This window comes from Rana temporaria, chromosome 9, assembly GCF_905171775.1.
Source record: "Rana temporaria chromosome 9, aRanTem1.1, whole genome shotgun sequence".
Taxonomy (NCBI): domain Eukaryota; kingdom Metazoa; phylum Chordata; class Amphibia; order Anura; family Ranidae; genus Rana; species Rana temporaria.
Genome location: NC_053497.1, coordinates 3,764,485 through 3,776,970, shown reverse-complemented (window position 1 = coordinate 3,776,970; position 12,486 = coordinate 3,764,485). Strand labels below are relative to the sequence as shown.

Genomic DNA, 12,486 nt, shown 5'->3' with positions numbered 1-12,486 from the left:
CAGCAACTCACCATCATGTGGGGACACCAACCCACCATCATGTGGTGACAGCAACTCACCATCATGTGGTGACACCAAGCCACCATCATGTGGTGACAGCAACTCACCATCATGTGGTGACACCAAGCCACCATCATGTGGTGACACCAACCCACCAGCATGTGGTGACACCAACCCACCATCATGTGGTGACACCAACCCACCATCATGTGGTGACACCAACCCACCATCATGTGGTGACATCAACCCACCATCATGTGGGGACACCAACCCACCATCATGTGGTGACATCAACCCACCATCATGTGGTGACACCAACCCACCATCATGTGGGGACACCGACTCACCATCATGTGGTGACATCAACCCACCATCATGTGGTGACACCAACCCACCATCATGTGGTGACACCAACCCACCATCATGTGGTGACACCAACCCACCATCATGTGGGGACACCGACTCACCATCATGTGGTGACATCAACTCACCATCATGTGGTGACACCAACCCACCATCATGTGGTGACACCAACCCACCATCATGTGGGGACACCAACCCACCATCATGTGGTGACACCAACCCACCATCATGTGGTGACACCAACCCACCATCATGTGGTGACACCAACCCACCATCATGTGGTGACACCAACCCACCATCATGTGGTGACATCAACCCACCATCATGTGGTGACACCAACCCACCATCATGTGGGGACACCGACTCACCATCATGTGGTGACATCAACCCACCATCATGTGGTGACATCAACTCACCATCATGTGGTGACACCAACCCACCATCATGTGGGGACACCAACCCACCATCATGTGGTGACAGCAACTCACCATCATGTGGGGACACCAACCCACCATCATGTGGTGACAGCAACTCACCATCATGTGGTGACACCAAGCCACCATCATGTGGTGACAGCAACTCACCATCATGTGGTGACACCAAGCCACCATCATGTGGTGACACCAACCCACCAGCATGTGGTGACACCAACCCACCATCATGTGGTGACACCAACCCACCATCATGTGGTGACATCAACCCACCATCATGTGGGGACACCAACCCACCATCATGTGGTGACATCAGCTCACCATCATGTGGTGACACCAACCCACCATCATGTGGTGACACCAACCCACCATCATGTGGTGACACCAACCCACCATCATGTGGTGACATCAACCCACCATCATGTGGTGACATCAACCCACCATCATGTGGTAACACCAACCCACCATCATGTGGTGACACCAACCCATCATCATGTGGGGACACCAACCCACCATCATGTGGTGACACCAACCCACCATCATGTGGTGACAGCAACTCACCATCATGTGGGGACACCAACCCACCATCATGTGGGGACACCAACCCACCATCATGTGGTGACATCAAGCCACCATCATGTGGTGACACCAAGCCACCATCATGTGGGGACACCAACCCACCATCATGTGGTGACACCAAGCCACCATCATGTGGTGACACCAAGCCACCATCATGTGGTGACACCAACCCACCATCATGTGGGGACACCAAGCCACCATCATGTGGTGACACCAAGCCACCATCATGTGGGGACACCAACCCACCATCATGTGGTGACACCAAGCCACCATCATGTGGTGACACCAACCCACCATCATGTGGGGACACCAAGCCACCATCATGTGGTGACACCAAGCCACCATCATGTGGGGACACCAAGCCACCATCATGTGGTGACACCAACCCACCATCATGTGGTGACACCAACCCACCATCATGTGGTGACACCAACCCACCATCATGTGGGGACACCAACCCACCATCATGTGGGGACACCAACCCACCATCATGTGGTGACACCAACCCACCATCATGTGGGGACACCAACCCACCATCATGTGGTGACACCAACCCACCATCATGTGGTGACACCAACCCACCATCATGTGGTGACACCAACCCACCATCATGTGGGGACACCAACCCACCATCATGTGGGGACATCAACTCACCATCATGTGGTGACACCAACCCACCATCATGTGGGGACACCAACCCACCATCATGTGGTGACACCAACCCACCATCATGTGGGGACACCAACCCACCATCATGTGGGGACATCAACTCACCATCATGTGGTGACACCAAGCCACCATCAATTGCTTTACCCCAAATGAATGAACTCAAGGAAAGCAGCAGACTTAGGCGACCCAGTGCTATTCCCTGTCCTATCACCCCACGAAGGACGGATGGCATCACCCCACCATGTGGTAACAGCACCCCACCAAGTGCTTTGCCCTGGCTGATTGAGCTGAAGAAAAACAGCAGGCGACCCAGTTATATTTCCCGTCTTATCACCCCACGGAAGACTGAAGACATCACCACACAGATTGGTAGCCTGGTCCCCCCATCCAGTGCTTCACCCCAGATAATTGAGCTCAGGAAAAGCAGCGGGCTCACGCGACCCAGTGCTATTCCCCATCCTATCACCCCACGAAGGACGGATGACATCACCCCAAGAAGGACGGATGGCATCACCCCACCATGTGGTAACAGCACCCCACCAAGTGCTTTGCCCTGGCTGATTGAGCTGAAGAAAAACAGCAGGCAACCCATTTATATTTCCCGTCTTATCACCCCACGAAAGACTGAAGATATCACCACACAGATTGGTAGCGTCGTCCCACCATCCAGTGCTTCACCCCAGATAATTGAGCTCAGGAAAAGCAGCAGGCTCACGCGACCCAGTTCTATTCCCGTCTCAACACCCCACGAAAGACTGAAGACATCACCACACCAATGCTGTATCCTGTCCTAGGCCAACAAGGCCCAGGCCTAGGGCAAATTAGTTTAGCGCCCCCATAAATCGGCCGCACTACATCCAGTATGTGGGCGGTTGGCATTCTGCAACTGTGGGGGGGAGGCATCGCTTTAATTTTTTTACCATCCCTGTCCCATTGCAGAGATTTCCCTTAACTTCCTGTCCCATAGCCAAACAGGAAGTGAGAGGAAATCTATGCAAATTAAGGGAATCCATTGCGCCCCTACCACCAGAACTAGTGCCCCCACTTGAAAATTTCAGGGTGGGTCTTAAACCGCAAGGGGTGTGGCCTTGACAGAAAGGGGTGGGTCGTATTTAAATTAGGGGGTGCACGAGTTAGTCAGGCCTAGGGCGGCACAAAACCTAAATACACCCCTGCGACCACACGGAAGACTGAAGACATCACCACACAGATTGGTAGCGTCGTCCCACCATCCAGTGCTTCACCCCGGATAATTGAGCTCAGGAAAAGCAGCGCGCTCACGTGACCCAGTGCTATTCCCCATCCTATCACCCCACAAAGGACGGATGACATCACCCCAAGAAGGACAGATGGGATCACCCCACCATGTGGTAACAGCACCCCACCAAGTGCTTTGCCCTGGCTGATTGAGCTGAGGAAAAACAGCAAGCGACCCAGTGCTATTCCCGTCTTATCACCCCACGGAAGACTGAAGACATCACCACACAGATTGGTAGCGTCGTCCCACCATCCAGTGCTTCACCCCGGATAAGACCCCTTTAACAAGGGGGACCCCCAGATCCCAGCCCCCCCTATGTGAATTGGTAATGGGGTACATTGTAACTCTACCATTTCACAAAGAAAGTGTAACAATTGTAAAAAAAAACACACAGACACCGTTGAAAGAAGTCCTTTATTAAAAAAAAAAAAAGAATAAAAAAAAAAAGATTCCAGTGGTGGTAATCCACTCTTGGTCTCCGCTCCAACGCTGTCGGTATCCTGCGTTGGGTGATCTCGTCTCCGGGGTCCAGCGATGAGAAGATCTTCTCTTCATCCAGGTCCAGGATCCAGCGATGAGATGTCCAGCCCAGCGCATCCTGTCTCCACCGGAGACACCCCCGGGAATGATGCGGCGGGAGCCAGTGACAGCTCTTATGTAGCTGAGGGCGGGGCCACCCGTCACGTGACCCCTCTGATGCAACGGGAAACCTGTGTTACGTCAGAGGGGGGCGGTTTCCCCTTGCGTCAGAGGGGGAAGGGGTCACATGACGGGTGGCCCCGCCCTCAGCTACATAAGAGCTGTCACTGGCTCCCGCTGCATCATTCCCGGGGTGTCTCCGATGGAGACAGGATGCGCTGCGCTGGACATCTGATCGCTGGATCCTGGACCTGGATGAAGAGGAGATTATCTCATCGCTGGAGACAAGATCACCCATCGCAGGAGACCGAGAGTGGATTACCACCGCTGGAATCTTTTTTTTTATTTTTATAAAGGACTTCTTTCAACGGTGTCTGTGTTTTTTTTTTTTTTTACAATTTGTTACACTTTCTTTGTGAAATGGTAGGGGTACAATGTACCCCATTACCAATTCACATAAGGGGAGGGGCGGATATGGGGGTCCCCTTTGTTAAAGGGGTCTTCCAGATTCAGATAAGCCCTGTATGTGAATTGGTAATGGGGTACATTGTACCCCTACCATTTCACAAAGAAAGTGTAACAAATTGTAAAAAAAAAAAAACACAGACACCGTTTAAAGAAGTCATCAACCCACCATCATGTAGGGACACCAACCCACCATCATGTGGTGACACCAACCCACCATCATACACCAACCCACCATCATACACCAACCCACCATCATGCGGGGACACCAACCCACCATCATGTGGGGACACCAACCCACCATCATGTGGGGACACCAACCCACCATCATGTGGTGACATCAACCCACCATCATGGGGGGACACCAACCCACCATCATGTGGTGACATCAACTCACCATCATGTGGTGACATCAACCCACCATCATGTGGGGACACCAACCCACCATCATGTGGGGACACCAACCCACCATCATGTGGTGACACCAACCCACCATCATGTGGTGACATCAACCCACCATCATGTGGGGACGCCAACCCACCATCATGTGGGGACACCAACCCACCATCATGTGGGGACACCAACCCACCATCATGTGGGGACGCCAACCCACCATCATGTGGTGACATCAACTCACCATCATGTGGTGACATCAACCCACCATCATGTGGTGACATCAACCCACCATCATGTGGGGACACCAACCCACCATCATGTGGGGACACCAACCCACCATCATGTGGTGACACCAACCCACCATCATGTGGTGACATCAACCCACCATCATGTGGGGACGCCAACCCACCATCATGTGGTGACATCAACCCACCATCATGTGGGGACACCAACCCACCATCATGTGGGGACATCAACCCACCATCATGTGGTGACATCAACCCACCATCATGTGGGGACACCAACCCACCATCATGTGGTGACACCAACCAACCATCATGTGGTGACACCAACCCACCATCATGTGGGGACACCAACCCACCATCATGTGGGGACACCAACCCACCATCATGTGGGGACACCAACCCACCATCATGTGGTGACACCAACCCACCATCATGTGGGGACACCAACCCACCATCATGTGGGGACACCAACCCACCATCATGTGGTGACATCAACCCAACCACCATGTGGTGACATCAACCCACCATCATGTGGGGACATCAACCCACCATCATGTGGGGACACCAACCCACCATCAACTGCTTTACCCCAAATGAATGAACTCAAGGAAAGCAGCAGACTTAGCCGACCCAGTGCTATTCCCCGTCCTATCTCCCCATGAAGGACGGATGGCATCACCCCACCATGTGGTAACAGCACCCCACCAAGTGCTTTGCCCTGGCTGATTGAGCTGAAGAAAAACAGCAGGCGACCCAGTTCTATTCCCCGTCTTATCACCCCACGGAAGACTGAAGACATCACCACACAGATTGGTAGCGTCGTCCCACCATCCAGTGCTTCACCCCGGATAATTGAGCTCAGGAAAAGCAGCGGGCTCACGCGACCCAGTTCTTTTCACGTCTTATCCAACAAGGCCCAGGCCTAGGGCAGCACTTTGCAGGGGGGCAGCATGAAAAGAGTCACCTATACCTGGCAGTTAGGTAGTAGGACTCTCCTGCAATCCTTTGCTTGTGCCAGTTGTACATATTAATGTTATTTCTGTTGATTACTGATGAATGTTTATTTACTGACACACACACTGGACTGGCATGCACTGACCTACATTAACAGAGGACGTCCAGATGTACATAAACTGACCACTCCATGCTTTAGAGAGATGCACACACACACACACATCCCAAATTAGGAGAGAGTAGATCGCACACACAGATTATAGGATGAGGCCGTACTACATACATACACCCAACATTAGAAAAAGGATGACTAGCATCCAGTAGGGTAGCTTAGTGTAGGTCCTGCCCTAGAAGAGTCTACCTTGCCGTGGTGGGCAGGCTTGGAATCTCTTGGTCAAAAGTGTTGTCAGCGAATGGGGCGAGAGGATCGCTAGATCTTCACTTCTGGCCAATTGATTTTACCAAAGGACTCTTGGTTTATTCAGAGTATTTATAGATGGAAAATGAAACAAATGTGTACAGGTCCATAATTCTACTTTCATAAAACACACAATACAAATTTGGTATATTTACATTTGAATTTCTTCCTCTTTTATTTAATCCTTTCATGACCGGGGCTCATTACCACTCGGAGGCACTGGTCACATTTGCAAGGCTGGAAGGGGCTCTATGGCTACGTCTTCCTCCTCTGGTGTGTGTAGGGATGTGTAATAGATAGGGGTGCAACGGATCAAAAAACTCACCGTTCGCATCGTTCCTCAGATCAGAGTCATGGATCGGATCATTTTTTGGATCACCACCATATATAGTCCCCACTGTAATGTCCACTTCTCCCCCACTGTAATGTCCACATCTCCCCCACTGTAATGTCCACTTCTCCCCCACTGTAATGTCCACTTCTCCCCCACTGTAATGTCCACATCTCCGCCACTGTAATGTCCACATCTCCCCCACTGTAATGTCCACATCTCCCCCACTGTAATCTCCACATCTCCTCCACTGTAATGTCCACTTCTCCCCCACTGTAATGTCCACATCTCCTCCACTGTAATGTCCACTTCTCCCCCACTGTAATGTCCACATCTCCGCCACTGTAATGTCCACATCTCCGCCACTGTAATGTCCACATATCCCCCCATACTGTAATGTCCACATCTCCCCCACTGTAATGTCCACATCTCCCCCACTGTAATGTCCACATCTCCTCCACTGTAATGTCCACATCTCCCCCACTGTAATGTCCACATCTCCGCCACTGTAATGTCCACATCTCCCCCACTGTAATGTCCACATATCCCCCCATACTGTAATGTCCACATCTCCCCCCACTGTAATGTCCACATCTCCCCACTGTAATGTCCACTTCTCCCCCACTGTAATATCCACATCTCCCCCACTGTAATGTCCACATCTCCCCCACTGTAATGTCCACTTCTCCCCCACTGTAATGTCCACATCTCCGCCACTGTAATGTCCACATCTCCCCCCACTGTAATGTCCACATCTCCCCCACTGTAATGTCCACATCTCCCCCACTGTAATCTCCACATCTCCCCCACTGTAATGTCCACATCTCCTCCCACTGTAATGTCCACATCTCCCCCACTGTAATGTCCACATCTCCCCCACTGTAATGTCCACATCTCCCCCACTGTAATGTCCACATCTCCCCCACTGTAATGTCCACATCTCCCCCACTGTAATGTCCACATCTCCCCCACTGTAATATCCACATCTCCCCCACTGTAATCTCCACATCTCCCCCACTGTAATGTCCACATCTCCCCCCTTAGGGTTGCCACCTGTACGGGTTTCCCCCGGACAGTACGGGTCTGGAATCATGTGCCCGGGTTTTGTACTGCCTGTAACCCGGGCACATGATTCAGCCCAGAACAGGGGCAGACCATCCAGACAGGGGGGGACCATCAGCACACCCTTCAGTATGAAACAGCAGCAGTGGTGGCATTGTAAAGAATACACTGTGTGCCTGCGGTGTGTGTTTGGGATTCAATGATCCTTTCTGTCTCCCCCTCCCCTCCCTCCCTCCAGTCATGTGCTGTGCGGGGTCCTTGTCATCTCTGACTCCCCCCTCCAATCAGGAGCGCGGTGTGCTGTGAGACCTGGGAGGCGGAGCTCACTGTAGCTCCTCCTGTCGGCTGGCCAGAGGAAGGGAGGAGGTGAGTGAGCTGAACTTTTCTGGGAGAAGTTTCCTAGGGTGGATAGTAGTAGTTACAAACTTTCAAGGAAATTCTTTCTTAGGAGAAGAATCGGAGGAGATAGTAGGGTAGATTCAGGAAGCAATTACGCCTGCGTATCCATAGATACGCAGCGTAAATTGCTAAGTAGCGCCGGCGTATCAACTTTCTGTATTCAGAAAGCTCGATGCGCCGACTGTAGCCTAAGATACGACTGGCATAAGTCTCTTATGCCGTCGTATCTTAGGGTGCAATCTGACGCTGGCCGCTAGGTGGCGTTCCCGTAGTGGTCAGCGTAGAGTATGCAAATTGCATACTCACGCCGATTCACAAACGTACGCGCGCCCGGCGTTCGAGTTTTACGTCGTTTTTCGTACGTCGCTTCCGTCGTAAGGCTGCTCCTGCTATTAGGAGGCGCAGCCAATGGTAAGTATAGACGTCGTTCCCGCGTCACGATTTTCGTAATTTTTCGTCGTTTGCGTAAGCGGATCGTGAATGGCGCTGGACGCCATTTACGTTCACGTCGAAGCAAATGACGTCCTTGCGACATCATTTACCGCAATGCACGTCGGGAATGCGCAATACGTTCGGCGCGGGAACGCGCCTAATTTAAATGGGGGGCATACCCCCCATCATACCCTCTGCACTCCTCTCCTGTACATACTGCCCCATCATACCCTCTGCACTCCTCCTCTCCTGTACATACTGCCCCATCATACCCTCTGCACTCCTCCTCTCCTGTACATACTGCCCCCATCATACCCTCTGCACTCCTCCTCTCCTGTACATACTGCCCCCATCATACCCTCTGCACTCCTCCTCTCCTGTACTAACTGCCCCCATCATACCCTCTGCACTCCTCCTCTCCAGTACATACTGCCCCCATCATACCCTCTGCGCTCCTCCTCTCCTGTACATACTGCCCCCATCATACCCTCTGCACTCCTCCTCTCCTGTACATACTGCCCCCATCATACCCTATGCACTCCTCCTCTCCTGTACATACTGCCCCCATCATACCCTCTGCACTCATCCTCTCCTGTACATACTGCCCCCATCATACCCTCTGCACTCCTCCTCTCCTGTACATACTGCCCCCATCATACCCTCTGCACTCCTCCTCTCCTGTATATACTGCCCCCATCATACCCTCTGCACTCCTCCTCTCCTGTACATACTGCCCCCATCATACCCTCTGCACTCCTCCTCTCCTGTACATACTGCCCCCATCATACCCTCTGCACTCCTCCTCTCCTGTACATACTGCCCCCTCATACCCTCTGCACTCCTCCTCTCCTGTACATACTGCCCCCATCATACCCTTCTGCACTCCTCCTCTCCTGTACATACTGCCCCCATCATACCCTCTGCACTCCTCCTCTCCTGTACATACTGCCCCCATCATACCCTTCTGCACTCCTCCTCTCCTGTACATACTGCCCCCATCATACCCTCTGCACTCCTCCTCTCCTGTACATACTGCCCCCTCATACCCTCTGCACTCCTCCTCTCCTGTACATACTGCCCCCATCATACCCTTCTGCACTCCTCCTCTCCTGTACATACTGCCCCCTCATACCCTCTGCACTCCTCCTCTCCTGTACATACTGCCCCCATCATACCCTTCTGCACTCCTCCTCTCCTGTACATACTGCCCCCATCATACCCTCTGCACTCCTCCTCTCCTGTACATACTGCCCCCATCATACCCTCTGCACTCCTCCTCTCCTGTACAAACTGCCCCCATCATACCCTCTGCACTCCTCCTCTCCTGTACATACTGCCCCCATCATACCCTCTGCACTCCTCCTCTCCCGTACTAACTGCGCCCATCATACCCTCTGCACTCCTCCTCTCCTGTACATACTGCCCCCATCATACCCTCTGCACTCCTCCTCTCCTGTACATACTGCCCCCATCATACCCTCTGCACTTCTCCTCTCCTGTACATACTGCCCCCATCATACCCTCTGCACTCCTCCTCTCCTGTACATACTGCCCCCATCATACCCTCTGCACTCCTCCTCTCCTGTACATGCTGCCCCCATCATACCCTCTGCACTCCTCCTCTCCTGTACATACTGCCCCCATCATACCCTCTGCACTCCTCCTCTCCTGTACATACTGCCCCCATCATACCCTCTGCACTCCTCCTCTCCTGTACATACTGCCCCCATCATACCCTCTGCACTTCTCTTCTGCAGAACCCTGTGCATTCAAATGTAATTGGGAACTCTGTGGATTCAGAACTAAAGGAGAACACGGTTGACTCTGATATAAAGTGGGACTTTTATGATTAACTCCTTATGATTAGAAATTTTATTTAATCACAAAAATGTATATACAGTATATACTACATAAAAAAAAAATAGCCGTGCATTGCTTTGTGCAGAGGTAATGAATTTAATGTACTACAAAAATAATTATATATATATTGGCGTGCGCTGCTAATGTGTTTGGGTTTGGCTTGACGAAAAGGTGGCAACCCTACCCACGCCTCTTCTCCTCTGTCCTCCTCTCCCCCAAAGCTCTACCATCCCCCACACGGTCCCCTTTCTGTAGCTGTCTCTGTCACAGCTCGGTTCTCTCTCTCGGTGCACTAAGTCAGTGCACACTCATCTCATCTCCACCTCCCAAACACCCTGAGCAGGGAGTAGATAAGGAGAACGGTCCAGCTCCCCCCTCTCCTCCCCTTGAACACGCTGCACTGGGCCAGACCAGTACTTGTCCCGGGTGTGAGTGCAGAGCTGGGAGGATGCAGTGGGAGAGATGTCACTTTTATGTACAGAAGCCGCGCTGTGAGTGCAGGAAAACCCCGGGCACAGTATGTGAAGGGACAATCGTATCACACCTGGGCATCTTCTCCCCGCCATCAATGTATAAATGCCCGCTCTTTCCCTATACGCTGGTTGACTGACAAAGGGGCAGATCTAGGTAGCAGTCCCACCCATCCCCGACATCACAGGTTGAATTTGACAGCTGCACGCTCTTTCTACAGCTACACAGGCCACACCCAGCGGGTTTGCTCGCCAATCACAAGCTGTACTGGATACGCTGAAAGTAACTATATTATCATCAACAGATGCAGTAATGCGGGACAAAACTCTTCTACCACGGGACAGAGGTAGAAATGCGGGAAAGTCCCACCAAATCCGGGACTGTTGGAAGGAATGGGATAAGTGTGTATATTGTGGGGTGGGGGGGTGTATTATTCATATATAGGAGTGGTATATATAGATTGTAGATTAGGATAAGTTTGGATTTATTCTTGAGTTGTGTTGAATAGACATAACTGATGTACCCCGCTCAGCGGGGGCGGGCCTTATAAAACACAGGCCGCATATGGGCAGCACAGAGGCTTACTGGTGAGCCTTGCAGCACTGGGGTCCTTGGTTCAAATCCTGACCAGGACACTATCTGCTTGGAGTTTACATGTTCTCCCTGTGCTTGCGTGGGTTTCCTCCGGGTACTCCGGTTTCCTCTCACAAAGACCTTGCGTTGGTGGTGCAATGGTAGTCATAGCTGCCTTCCAAGCAGCTGTTCCGGGTTCGATTCCCGGCCAACGCCATCTCCAATACTTGGAGTTCTTAGATAAATGAGCGCTATACAAGTTCAATGCTGAGTATATATTAGCGGTGGAATAAAACCATTGAAGTGAATGTGTGGAATGTTTGAGGAAGAATTAAAAATGTTCCCCCGGAATCTATAGAAGGCGAACGTAACAACTGATAGAAGACGCTTAGTCCTCGCCGTGTCCATCGTATGAGAAGAACTTCCTGCACAGACGTCCCCCCAGCAGGAATATGACACCGGACACCCCACCATCCTGACACCGACGGACATCTCTACTCATCTATTGGACATCAATGAGTTACACTGCTCCGCGGGGGCGGGTCTGAGAGAACAGAGGCCACCCATGCTGAATTTCTATTAGGCATACCTACCATACCGTCATCTATGTAGTGGAAGGCCCGGCCAGCATACATATGGAAAGAGTTTAGGTGTGACCTCATATCAGGGCCGCCATCAGAGGGGTACAGGCAGTACACCTGTAAGGGGCCCGGGTGGCAACCCCCCTTTTTTTGTTATATATATATATATTTTTATATTTTTATTTAATTTTTTTATTAAAGGACCCAGAGGTCCCCAGGGCACTGGATGCAACCCCCCCCCCCTTTGTTTTTTGTTTTTTTTTTAACTTTTTTTAATTTACCTTTTTTATTTATTTTTTGTTTTTTATTAAAGGGTCCAGAGGTCCCCAGGGGCCTGGAGGTCCCCAGGTCCCCGGATGG

The 12,486-nt window shown here is 51.7% G+C and overlaps 1 non-coding gene across 1 annotated transcript; it reads left to right on the top strand.

The window, feature by feature from the left end:
* Window positions 1-11,689: 11,689 nt before the first annotated feature.
* Window positions 11,690-11,761, top strand: TRNAG-UCC. Its single transcript has one exon. It is a non-coding gene; the product is annotated as a tRNA-Gly (tRNA).
* Window positions 11,762-12,486: the final 725 nt, after the last annotated feature.